We start from the raw sequence: 12,382 nt of genomic DNA on the forward strand, positions 1-12,382 counted from the left end.
AGATAGAAATCCGTGAACCTGATTGCAAAGAGAATAACTCTAGTGGTATACAAAGACCAATTTACAAGTGTCAATCAAGTCATATCCAACAAACAAGGCCGAATTTATCAACTATGATTGAACTACGAACAACCTGTGATATTTCAATTATATAAGAAAAATATAATGCGTAAAAAAAATAACACAGACACCAGAAATTTTGTTAATGAAAAAATCGCAAATGTAGAAAAACCCCGAGACCTAGTCCAGACTTGAACACCGCACTGCCGCTACAGACTCTAACCTATTACAAGTTAACTTCAGACTGGAATGTAGTTGATTTCTAACCAAGTCTCACACCGATTAAGGTACAGTCGCGCTTCTTACGTCTCTTGAATCTCGCAAGACTCTGCGCACTTGATTCCCTTAGCTGATCTCACCCACAACTAAGAGTTGCTACGACCCAAAGTTGACGACCTATAAAGAAATCTGTCTCCCACATATAAGTCTATTCTGGTTGTTATTTCCGTCTTAAGATGAATATCATGGTGAACAGGAAACTCAACTAATAATCCGGTCTTATAATCCCGAAGAGCAGCCTATAAATATTAGTCACCTCACAATAACCTAACTGATTAACAAAAGAAGTTATTTCGGAATCACAAGAGTCTGAGATGAAGAACTGTTGTGATTAGTTCTTATATCTTACCTATCGTAAATAAATCTCGAGAAAACCTTGGAGAAGATTAACCCAATACGATAGAAAAAGTAAGATCAGAATACGCAACTACAGAGAAAATAATTGGATCTGGCATCACGAATCCCAAATGAAGTCTTTAAGTTGTTAACCCAAATAATGGTTTTCAGAAAAACTGTAAAACTAGGTTAACACATAATCGACTCTACTTTAAAAATAAGACACACGAGAGTGTCGGGATTAGGTTTCCCAGATGCTAGAGTTCCTCCTTATATAGCCTTTCAAATCAGGGTTGCTTACAATCAAAGAAAAGATAGCTTACTTACAAAGCAATTAATATCCACCGTTAGATGAATTCCTGATTTAAGATTCAAGCTAAGTTTGCTTAGAAAATAAGCAACTAATCTCTACTGTTAGATGGTATTAGCTTGATACACACAAATGAAATATACGTATATTTAGATATGGGTGAACCGTATCTAAACGTGTATAACAAGTTGGCTCAATAACAGTTAACCGAAGTTATCCATATAAACACTTTTAGGTTAGACATATTCATCTAACACTTCTAGACCAAATATGATAATCAATCAATCATGATAGATAATCAAATGAATCTAAATGTAATTTAAGAGAGTTGTTCAAATGTTCACTATCTCATGGAAATATCCATGAATAACTTGAAACATATCCGACTTGGTTTGTAATTGTATAAAGTACTTATACAAGAACCAATTCATGAACATAATACCACAGTTTGCGAAACAAGTTCGCATACCTTAATTCATTAAAGTTCCAGGGACTTTAGTTCGCAAAATGACCTGAGTTCATGAGTATGAGTTGTCATACTTACTAATTTTAGAACCTAACCATTGTTTTCGTAAACTGAGTACGCGAACCACGGTTCCAGACCTAGCATAGTCTTGCCGTTCGCAAACCACAGTTCCGGACCTTCCACAATTAAACCCGTTCGCAAACACAGTTCGCAAACAAGAGTTCCAGACCTGAACAAGTACTTCACCGTTCGCATATTGTGCTGTATCTAGACATTTGTAGTAGTTCTAAAACTCTCATTCAATCATTGAAACATCCTTAGAATACAACAATGTTAATCTTACACATACCACTAGATTCAAGTAATTTTCAAATGATTAATTGATCAATACGAAACTTCCCAAGTTAACATCAAATGATTGTCTCACACAAATCATGTAAGATGTTCAAGGTAATTTTCACATGATCATCTTGACTTAATATTTAGTTTCAACAAATGAATTGTTTACAACTAAACTTCTCAAGTAGATGATGAAGCTTTGTCAGCTTTAAACTTGTATTTAGAGAAATATATAAACGAGATAAACTCGGCTAGAAATTTCAAATGTGTATAACACGAAGTCTATATAGCTATACGACTTAGTCTTACTAGAAGATAGAATAGAATAAACTTCTGAGTGATAGATAAATCTTAGTCTCCACATACCTTTTTGTTGATGAAGTTCCTTCAAGCTCTTCAGTAGATCTTCTTCTTCAGTTGGTGAACGCCGTGAAGTCTAATTCTCAACTATACACTTTTATCCTAATCCGAGCTATAAGTAAACTAGAAATCAAGTATATAGTTTTGATCAACTAAAGTTGACAAACAAGCTTGAGATAACAACGCTTGCGAGTTAGACCGAGAAGTGCTCTAACAAAAAGAACATCCCAACTGCGCATATGCAATTTTTTTACCCTTGAGATCAAGGGTTTCCCCCACCAGAACTTACAAACATGGGAATCCATTTTTTTACAGAGGGCTATCAGAATCAGAGAGCAAGTCATTTGATAAATGGGAATAGCCTGACCAACATGTTTGACCAGAAGGTATGAACCGCTTGGGATAAAAGTGATGTGTTTTGATAGTGGTAAATCAGATGTCGTTTGAGATTATATTTAAGACTTGATAATAGAAAACACTTAAAATAAAGGAAATATATAGAAAAAAATTGTAGCAATATTAAGAGGTACTGAGACTCATGATCCCACTAATTCTCAAATTCATGTGGTTCAACTAGTAATTCCAGACAATTATAACTCATAAAGTAACAAATATTGACTCCGTTCTTTGCCAAAAGTAGATTTTATAAAGCATTAGATGTAAATCATAATCATGACACGTCAAAGATACTAAGACCAAGCATACGTCATCAAAAAAATCACAAATAATCAAAATAATAATAATCATATATCAATTTAAACTAGTGTAAAAGTCATAAAAGAGTTAAATAAAATTACTAGATGTGTGAAAAATAGCTTCCTCCATTGTCCCAGTGTTAGGGTTTAGCTCCTTATGGTGAAAACACACTCAAAATAATAATTCATAGTTCAAAAGGTGTTTTTATTGAAGAAATAATATAAAACAAAGAATCTGCAACACCATATAAGCGTTACAGAATTCACTATTACAATATGTGTAGATTCAAATTAAGTGTTACAAATTCTCCGCTACGAACACTGTTGAAGAACGACACTTTGCGACTGACTTCAGCGCACCTTTGTTCTTCGTGTTCTTCAGATTCTGCACCAGCAGAATGCTTTCCTGCAGCTCTAATTCTTCGTGTTGATCTCCCCCAAAATCCCCCTAACACTCCATAATCCCTTTTAGGACTCAAACAACCTCTATTTATACACACAACAATCCTAAAATCTCCCCAAAATATTTCTTTTTCCTTCACAACAAGCTACGAGATTTTTTTTTCTCTCTTTTTTTTTAATCTTTCTACGCGTTTCTAATTTGATTAGAAACTTCCAAGAATCTCTCCAATTGATAGAAGCAAATCTATAAGGACAATATCTTCCCCTGAATCACACCTAACTTCCTTGTTTAACATCAAGATTTCCTGGACTTTCTCTAACTTTTCTGTTTAGTCGAGAACCCATGATCCTGCTAATTCCGATCGAATAAATCCACCATACCAACACTGTTTAGTTCATTCAAGTCCATCCCATTAATAATTATCGATTGAATCTATTTTAAAGTCGCCCAAAAATCAAACCCTAAAACTGTACTTCGCTGCAACAAGTTTCCCGCCAATTTACAGATTTCAAAAGGTAGGGGACGAATTCCTCTTATCCATTGCTGGGGTGCCGATAGTAATTTGGGTGCCCCTTATCCAATGTTGGGTCCCTTTACTACATACCTCGATGGGTGCAAATTGTAATTTTCTTGGATGCCTTTATCCTCCTCCGGGGTGCCTTTAACACATTTCTGGGGTACATTTAGTAATTTTCTCCGGAGGTGCAAACATAAATAGTAATTTTCGAGCCAATCTCTCCGCGAAAGCGTATTTCTCCAAAAACACCTACAAAAACATAAAAATTCATATTAAGTACAAAATCGAGCATTATCAATATATACAATTGAGATTATATCAGACACAAAAATGTGTCTATCAAAATGTTTGGGAAAATTGGAAATATTCCCCAAAATCGACTGTCATCTTAGGGATATGCCCCAGGATTCCAGTTTCTGGGAATATGCCCCAAAGTAACGGTTTCCTTCAAGAAACCGTTAAATAGTCAATTTTTCTTAACTTTCTCTCTAATTTCTTCGAGGTTTTTTTTGTTTGAATATGTTCCTGAACCTTGTAAAGGTGTTAGTATATAGTATATATATCTTTTAATTCACATATGTAATCCCAAGTGTGCGTGAATGTTGACTACCTAACGGTTTTGGATTTTGGACGGCTGGGGCATATTCCCAAAAACTGGAATTCTGGGGCATATCCCCAAGATGAGAGTCGATTTTGGGGCATATCCCCATATCCCAAAAAGTTTAGCATTGACAGACTGTAAAAAGGCTCATATGAGTTTGGATTTTGGATTTCTAAAAGGTTATAGGAGTACCCCATGTATTATTCACCAAGATCAAGGGAGTGAATATTCAAGATATTATAAAGTTGGATAGTCAGAGTATTGGGTGTGCCTTTATTAAAAAGAATACTATACTTATCAAAATTTATTTCCAGACCAAAAGTGATAGACACATTTTTGTGTCTAATTTGGTTCGATTCTATATATTGATAGTGCTCATTTTTTGTACTTATTATGGTGTCTTGTGTGTGTGTGTAGGTATTTTTGGCCAATAAACATTTTTGGAAAAATCGGCTCGAAAAGTTGTCCAAAGCACACGGAGGAAGTGATTTTGGCCCCCAGACTTTGGATAAGGGGCACAACCAGGGCACCCCCTAGACAACTTCTATCGGCACCCCTACTATGGATAGGGGGCACCTATTCTTCTTCACAATTCAAACGAGTTCTTTTTGGCGGGAATTAATGCAGTAGTGAAGCAACATTTGGAGTTGGATTTCTTGGCTGATTTGGAGAGATTCAACTGCATATTTCTTTTGGGCTGGACTTCTTGGAGCATAACAGAGTTGGTACAAGGGATTGGACCAAACGAATTGGGCTATATAAGCCGGGAGAAGCAAACAGAGGCGTCGGAAGTTTATCGAGTTTTGTTGCTGACTAGGCTTAGTTTTAGTCGAAGTTTGACGTGGAGATGGATTGGGATTCAGTTGATTCATCAAAACAAGATTGGTATGTGTCTCAGATTCGCAAAAATAGCAACAAATCTTCGAATCAATCAAATCAAAGGAGGAGAAGATATTACGGGCTCTGGTGATTTTATATATGGCAATTACATGATTCTGTTGGGTTTAATTCGAGATAGAATATTGCTCTAGCCTATTTGGAGTGTATACGGCTCATCTAAAAGCGTAAAGAAGATTTAGCAGGGAAAGAAATCCCGAGACTTGAGGTGGAGGAAAAATAAGAATAACCGAAGATTTCTTGAGGTTTAATCGACCTGTGGGCTATAAAAGGAGCAGGGATAGGTCAAGGAAGGGTTACGTACACTTTGGGGAAGTTTAGGAGAGAACAGAAAGCTGAAATCACAAGTTGAAGTTTTGTTTCTGCTGCTGCAATACCTAGAACACGAAGAACATAAGACGCACAACCAACTGTCGCAGACAAATATCGCTATTCAACAGCAGAACCTATTTATCGTTTATCAACTGTGATTGCCTAAGGTCTTTAGCTACTATTTCTCCTTTGTAACAGAGATTCTGTAACACACTCACGCTTGCAAATCGGTGTGTTATTACTTTTCATCCTTTTAATCATCTTTTGAGCCATAAACAAATATTTTAAGATCATGATTAATACAAGGAGCTAAACCCCATTGCTGAGGCGATAGAGGAAGCTATTTTTCCAACAAGAAGTGGTATATTCTATTTCATCTATTTATTGCAATTATTATTATGATTATTTTCCTTGAGCTATAATTGAATATGATTTTTACTTGAGTGATTGTGATCTATTTTGATGAAGTATGCTTAGTTTATAGACTTTTGATGCTTCATACTTGATATTTACAATTATTGCTTTTGAAAATCTACTTGTTGCAATATTTTAGAATCAAATTGAACGAGAAAATTGCATAAATATAAAGATTAGATTAAATCACTTTGAACTTGGTAAATAGTGGAATCTTAGCCTCAGTTGTCTTTTAATATTGATATCAACTTTGTCAGTGTTTTCTATAATTATTAGTGAGTTTTATATTTTAGTTTTAGAATTTAAGTCTATATTTTATCCTTCGCAAGTCTGAGAATCGAACCACTTTTACCACTATCTATAAAATACATCAATTTTTGGCGCCGCCGACGCGGATTTGTTTTTAGGGTTTTAGACTTATTTTTCTTTTATTTTGTTAGGTTTTTATCAGTTTTGTTTTTTTACATTTTTGGGTATTTATCTTTTGTCTACAGGTTTTGGATCATAAAGAAAATTGAGCCAAGGAGTTTGGTGATTTCGTAAAGACTGGATCTTAAAGCATAAAGACTTGGAGCGAAAGATTAAAGCGAAAAGAACGGAAAAGAAGACAGTTTCTTTTAGTTATTTTATTTCTTAGGGTTTTGTTTATTTTTCCTTATTAAAAAAAAACTGTATTAGGTTTTATTATTTTTGTAATTTTTCTTTTCTTTTTGGACACTTTGGACTTTAAACTTTGGGACATTATTTTTAAACCCTACGGAAGGGTAGTTTAAATATAAACTGTGTGCAGAGAAGGACGGCGATTACGATATCGCCTCGGCCCCTCGGGTTCGTACATGACATAGGAGTTGTGGCCCGAGTCGACTTCAGCGGTTCTTCGCCCGTCTGGTACGGGAGGTAAGTTTTTCGAAACACCCGCGAATCCCCTGTCAGCGGGTTTACTGTATTCCTTCGTTTGCATATATGCTGAGGACTTGAAAACGGCTTTAATTTCCTAGTAAAGGGCAAGGACTGGCCATACAAGATAAGGGTTCGGATTTCATCACCGTTCTCTTCTTGCCCGCCTTAGGAAAACGAAACCAAACGCGAACCTAAGCCTAAAATTTTGACTAGAACGAGACCTATAGGGTAACGAGCTTAATAGGAAAGTCGTTCGAAAAATATTGGTTACTCTTTTGAGCATACTTCGAAGTTCATGATGGTTTCTGTGAGTTGAATGCGTGACTGCGCCGCCTTATAATACCGGTGAGGCCTTTGGGTATCAAAGCTCCACCGAGCTTCCCTCGCCTCTATTCAACTTACTTTGACTCGGATTGATTCCAGAGGGGTTTGCTCAGATTGTAACGAGTTCCTTTTCGAAAGAATAGAAGCTGGTCTAGAAACAATCTAAGTGGAGCCATCATGCTTTTGTTTGTGCTAGAAATTAATAGGTTTGATTTGGTTGAGTCAGCCTTGTTTTGTGATTGCATAGAATTCCCTACCTTATTCTTTTGCATGCCTGAACGTAAAAGAGACGCCCTAGGTAGATTTGTTAAAGAGAAACCTAGTAGTTCTAAGCGTCTCGATTACCTCAATTTAGAAAGCCCGATTCTTGAAGATTCCGTTTTTGAACGTCCGTTTGAGGAGAAAATCCCTGATATTCCAATAGTGCCAGAAATGGCAACTTTGAAAGCTTTGTTGAACCCTACTAGGACTACTCGTCCCTCGTGTATCAGGTTATCTGAAACTGAAGCAAATTATGAACTTAAGCCTGGAACCTTACAGTTGCTCCCAATATTTTTAGGGAAAGAAAATGAAAACCCCTATTTCCATGTTAGGGACTTTGAGGAAATTTGTAGTACCCTAAAAATTAGAAACCTTGATGATGATGCTTTGAAACTCAGGTTATTCCCCTTTTCCTTGAAAGATAAAGCCAAATCGTGGCTATATAGTTTGGCTTCCGGATCAATTGAAACATATGAACAACTTACATCTGCCTTTTTGAACAAGTTTTTCCCTAGGCACAAAACATCGTCTATTAGGACGCAAATCTGCACATTTTCTCAACAGGAGGGAGAATCCTTGTATAGGTATTTGGAAAGGTTCAATGATCTATTAGCCCAATGTCCTCATCATGGTTTAGAAAAGGTTAGGTTAGTTCAGATCCTTTATGAGGGTTTAGATTATCCCACTACAACCACAGTAGAATCTATGTGTACAGGTGGGTTTGAAAACCAAACAGTTGATGATGCGATGACATATTTGCATGAAATCGCCGAAAAGACCCAACAATGGGAAAGTAATAGGGGACCCCAGAAAACAATTCTTCTAGGCAGGGAAACATTAATAGGGTAGAAGGAAACTTTGAATCAGATGCCAAAATTGCTGCTATAGCGAAAAGGTTAGAAGCTTTAGAAGTGGGTCACACTAGTGGTAGATTAGAGCCTTTTTGGGAAGGCCAGAATAATGAAGAGCAAGCCAATGCTCTCTATAATAACACTAGATTCGAAACCGTCAGAAGTTTGACCCATATTCAGAAACCTATAATCCTGGTTGGAGAAACCATCCGAACCTTTCGTGGTCTAAGGGCCAGAGTCAAGGTCAGTTTAGTAATTCTAATGCCCCCAGGTTTTGGTTCAGATAAGAACTCTTCAGGTCAGTTTCAGAACTCTTCAGAGAATAGAATGACGAGCTTAGAGGAATCTCTTAGTATATTAAAAGAGCCAGGATATGTTAGCACAGAGCCAGGACATGTTAGTAAAGAGCCAAGTTAGTTTTCAACAGGAAACCAAGCAGAACTTTCAAACTAATGCTCAGACTCTTGCTAAGTTAGAACTTCAAGTCGGCCAAATAGCTAAGACCTTAAGTGAGAGAGATAACGGAAGGTTCCCTAGTCAGACTAATCCCAATCCTAGAGGAGTTCATGAAGTAGGTGCAAAAACCATCGAATCAATTGAATGCTGTTAGAACCCTTAGGAGTGGCAGTAGTAACAATCAGGTAACCATGCCCGATAGTGAACGTACTGTAGTTCACCCCTCAGGATCTCATTCCTCAGGATCTCATCCCTCAGGACCACTAGCTGAGGGGACTGATAAAATTTCCGATGATGCCAACTCGGTTCCTGAGAGGTCTGATTCTGTGCCTAGAGCCCCATTTCCCCAGCTATTAGTACCAACAAAGAAGGAATCGAACTTTAATGACATATTGGAGGTTTTTAAGCAAGTTACCATAAACCTTCCTTTATTAGATGCAATTAGGCAAATTCCTGCTTATGCCAAGTTCCTCAAGGATATGTGTACGCGAAAGCGAAAACTTAGCGTCCATAAGAAAGCCTTCTTAGCTAGTCACGTAAGTTCAATCATTCAGAACACCACAACTCCAAAGTACAAAGACCCAGGTTCCCCTACCATTGCTTGTACAATAGGTAAACACCGGGTAGAAAAAGCTTTACTTGACTTAGGAGCCAGTGTGAACTTACTGCCGTACCATGTGTACTTACAACTAGGACTTGGTGAAATGAAACCTACTCAGATGACACTGCAGTTAGCTGATAGGTCTGTTAAAATTCCTCGAGGTGTTATTGAGGATGTTCTCATTGAGGTCGACAAGTTTATTTATCCAGTAGATTTCGTGGTCTTAGATACCCAACCTGTCCCTGACCCAGAGAACCAGATACCTGTGATTTTAGGTCGCCCATTTTTAGCTACGTCTAATGCGATCATTAACTGTCGAAATGGTGTGATGAATTTATCTTTTGGTAATATGACTATGGAGATGAACATTTTTAATGTCAGTAAGCTACCTTATGAGCTAGATGACACGTGTGTCGAAGAGGTGAATATGATAGAAGCCTTAGTTCAGGAGTCATTACCAAACATCTTGTCTGAAGACCCATTAGAAAATTGTCTATCCCATTTCGGTTTAGACTCTGACGACGATAGCACTATTGAACAGGTGAATGCTCTATTAGATTCTACCCCTGTGTTAGACACTGATAGATGGAAAGCTAGGTTCGAACCATTACCAGTTTCTAAGAATACCCTAATTCCTTCTTTAGAAGAGCCTCCTAAGTTGGACCTTAAACCACTACCAGATACCCTGAAGTATGTGTTTTTAGGACCATATGAGACTTTGCCTGTGATAGTAGCTTCCGATTTGGATAGTGATCAGGAAAGTAGGCTAGTAAAATTTCTTCAAGACAATAAGGAAGCTTTAGGGTGGACTATAGCAGACATTAAGGGTATAAGTCCTACCGTTTGTATGCATCCGATTCATTTAGAAGAAGACTCCAAACCTTCTAGGGAGATGCAACGTCGGATGAAACCTAACATGAAAGAGGTAGTTCGAAAAGAGGTGCTTAAGTTTTTAGATACGGGTATTATCTACCCAATTTCAGACAGTAAGTGGGTCCGCCCCGTTCAGGTTGTTCCCAAGAAATCAGGTATCACTATAGTCCAGAATGATAACAATGAGTTAATCCCAACCCGAGTGACCACGTGATGGCGTGTATGTATTTACTATAGAAAATTGAACAAGGTCACAAGGAAGGATCACTTTCCCCTTCCTTTTATCGATCAAATGCTAGAGAGATTAGCTGGATATAGTTATTATTGCTTTCTAGATGGCTTTTCCGGATATAATCAGATCTTTATTGCCCCAGAAGACCAAGAGAAAACCACTTTTACCTGTCCCTTTGGTACCTTTGCGTATAGACGCATGCCTTTTGGGCTTTGTAATGCCCCTGCGACCTTTCAGCGTTGTATGATGAGCATATTTTCTGATATGGTAGAACGGTTTTTAGAGGTCTTTATGGATGATTTTTCAGTGTTTGGTTCATCTTTTGATGAGTTCTTGCATCATTTGACATTAGTGTTGACTAGGTGTAAGGAAAAGAATTTAGTACTTAATTGGGAAAAATGTTATTTCATGGTTAAATCAAGATTGTGTTAAGGCACGTTGTTTCTTCAAAGGGTATAGAGGTAGATAAAGCCAAAGTTGACCTTATTAAGATTTTACAGGTCCCAAAAACCGTAAAATACATTAGGTCATTCTTATGACATGCAGGTTTTTATCGTCGATTCATTAAGGATTTTAGCTTGATTTCTAGACCTCTTTGCAATTTACTTGCAAAAGACGTTAAGTTTGTCTTTGATGATGCTTGTTTAGAAGCTTTCGAGAAGCTTAAGACTTTACTCACTATCGCTCCCATAGTCCAGGCACCTAACTGGAACCTACCCTTTGAGATTATGTGTGATGCTTCAGATTATGCTATAGGCGTCGTGTTAGGTCAGCGTGTTGACAAATTACTTCATGTGATTTACTATGCTAGCAAAACTATGAATGATGCTCAGTTGAACTATACAACTACCGAGAAGGAACTGTTAGCCATCGTTTTTGCTTTGGATAAGTTTAGATCCTACCTATTAGGTTCTAAGATCGTAATCTATACTGATCATGCTACTTTGAAATACCTTTTGTCTAAGAAGGATACCAAACCTAGATTGATTAGGTGGATCCTATTATTACAAGAATTTTATCCAGAAATTAGAGACAAAAAGGGTGCTGAGAATGTAGTAGCAGACCACTTATCTAGGCTAGTTGTTAGTTCTCCTAGTGATTCCCTTCCTATAAGGGATAACTTTCCTGATGAACAAATGTTCTCTGTTTCCCAATCACCTTGGTATACAAATATAGTGAAATATCTTGTTACTGGTCGAACCCCTCAACATTGGGGTAAACAAGATCGTTCTAGGTTTTTAGCCGAGGTTAAGCATATCTTTTGGGACGATCCTTATTTGTTTAAGTATTGTCCAGACCAGATTATTAGGAGATGTGTACCTGAGAGTGACCAGTCCAGTATTATTTCCTTTTTTCATGAACATGCTTGTGGGGGTCATTTTAGTGCTAAGAAGACTTCTTCTAAGATATTGCAGTGTGGCTTTTACTGGCCTTCGTTGTTTAAGGACTCTCATAGTCACTGTGTGTCTTGTGATCGTTGCCAGAGGTTAGGGACCATTTCCCGTAGAAATATGATGCCTTTGAACCCTATTTTAGTGATTGAGGTCTTTGATGTGTGGGGTATTGATTTTATGGGTCCATTTCCTAATTCTTTGGGTTCTCTTTACATACTTGTCGTTGTAGACTATGTGTTTAAGTGGGTTGAGGCGGTTCCGTGTAAAACAAATGACCATAGGGTCGTAATTAATTTTTTGAAAGAGAATATACTTACACGTTTTAGTACACCGCGATCTATAATTAGTGATGGGGGTTCACACTTTTGTAATAGACCGTTTGCTCTGTTAATGAAACAATATGGTATTACCCACAAAGTAGCTACCCCGTATCACCCACAGACTAACGGTCAGGTAGAGGTTTCCAATAGGGAAATTAAGCGTATTTTAGAGAAAACAGTT

At 37.3% G+C, this 12,382-nt stretch overlaps 1 pseudogene; it reads right to left on the reverse strand.

The window, feature by feature from the left end:
* Window positions 1-8,009: 8,009 nt before the first annotated feature.
* LOC113284833 lies at window positions 8,010-8,109 on the reverse strand (annotated as a pseudogene).
* Window positions 8,110-12,382: the final 4,273 nt, after the last annotated feature.

Source organism: Papaver somniferum, chromosome 5 (assembly GCF_003573695.1).
Source record: "Papaver somniferum cultivar HN1 chromosome 5, ASM357369v1, whole genome shotgun sequence".
In the NCBI taxonomy this organism is placed as follows: Eukaryota; Viridiplantae; Streptophyta; class Magnoliopsida; order Ranunculales; family Papaveraceae; genus Papaver; species Papaver somniferum.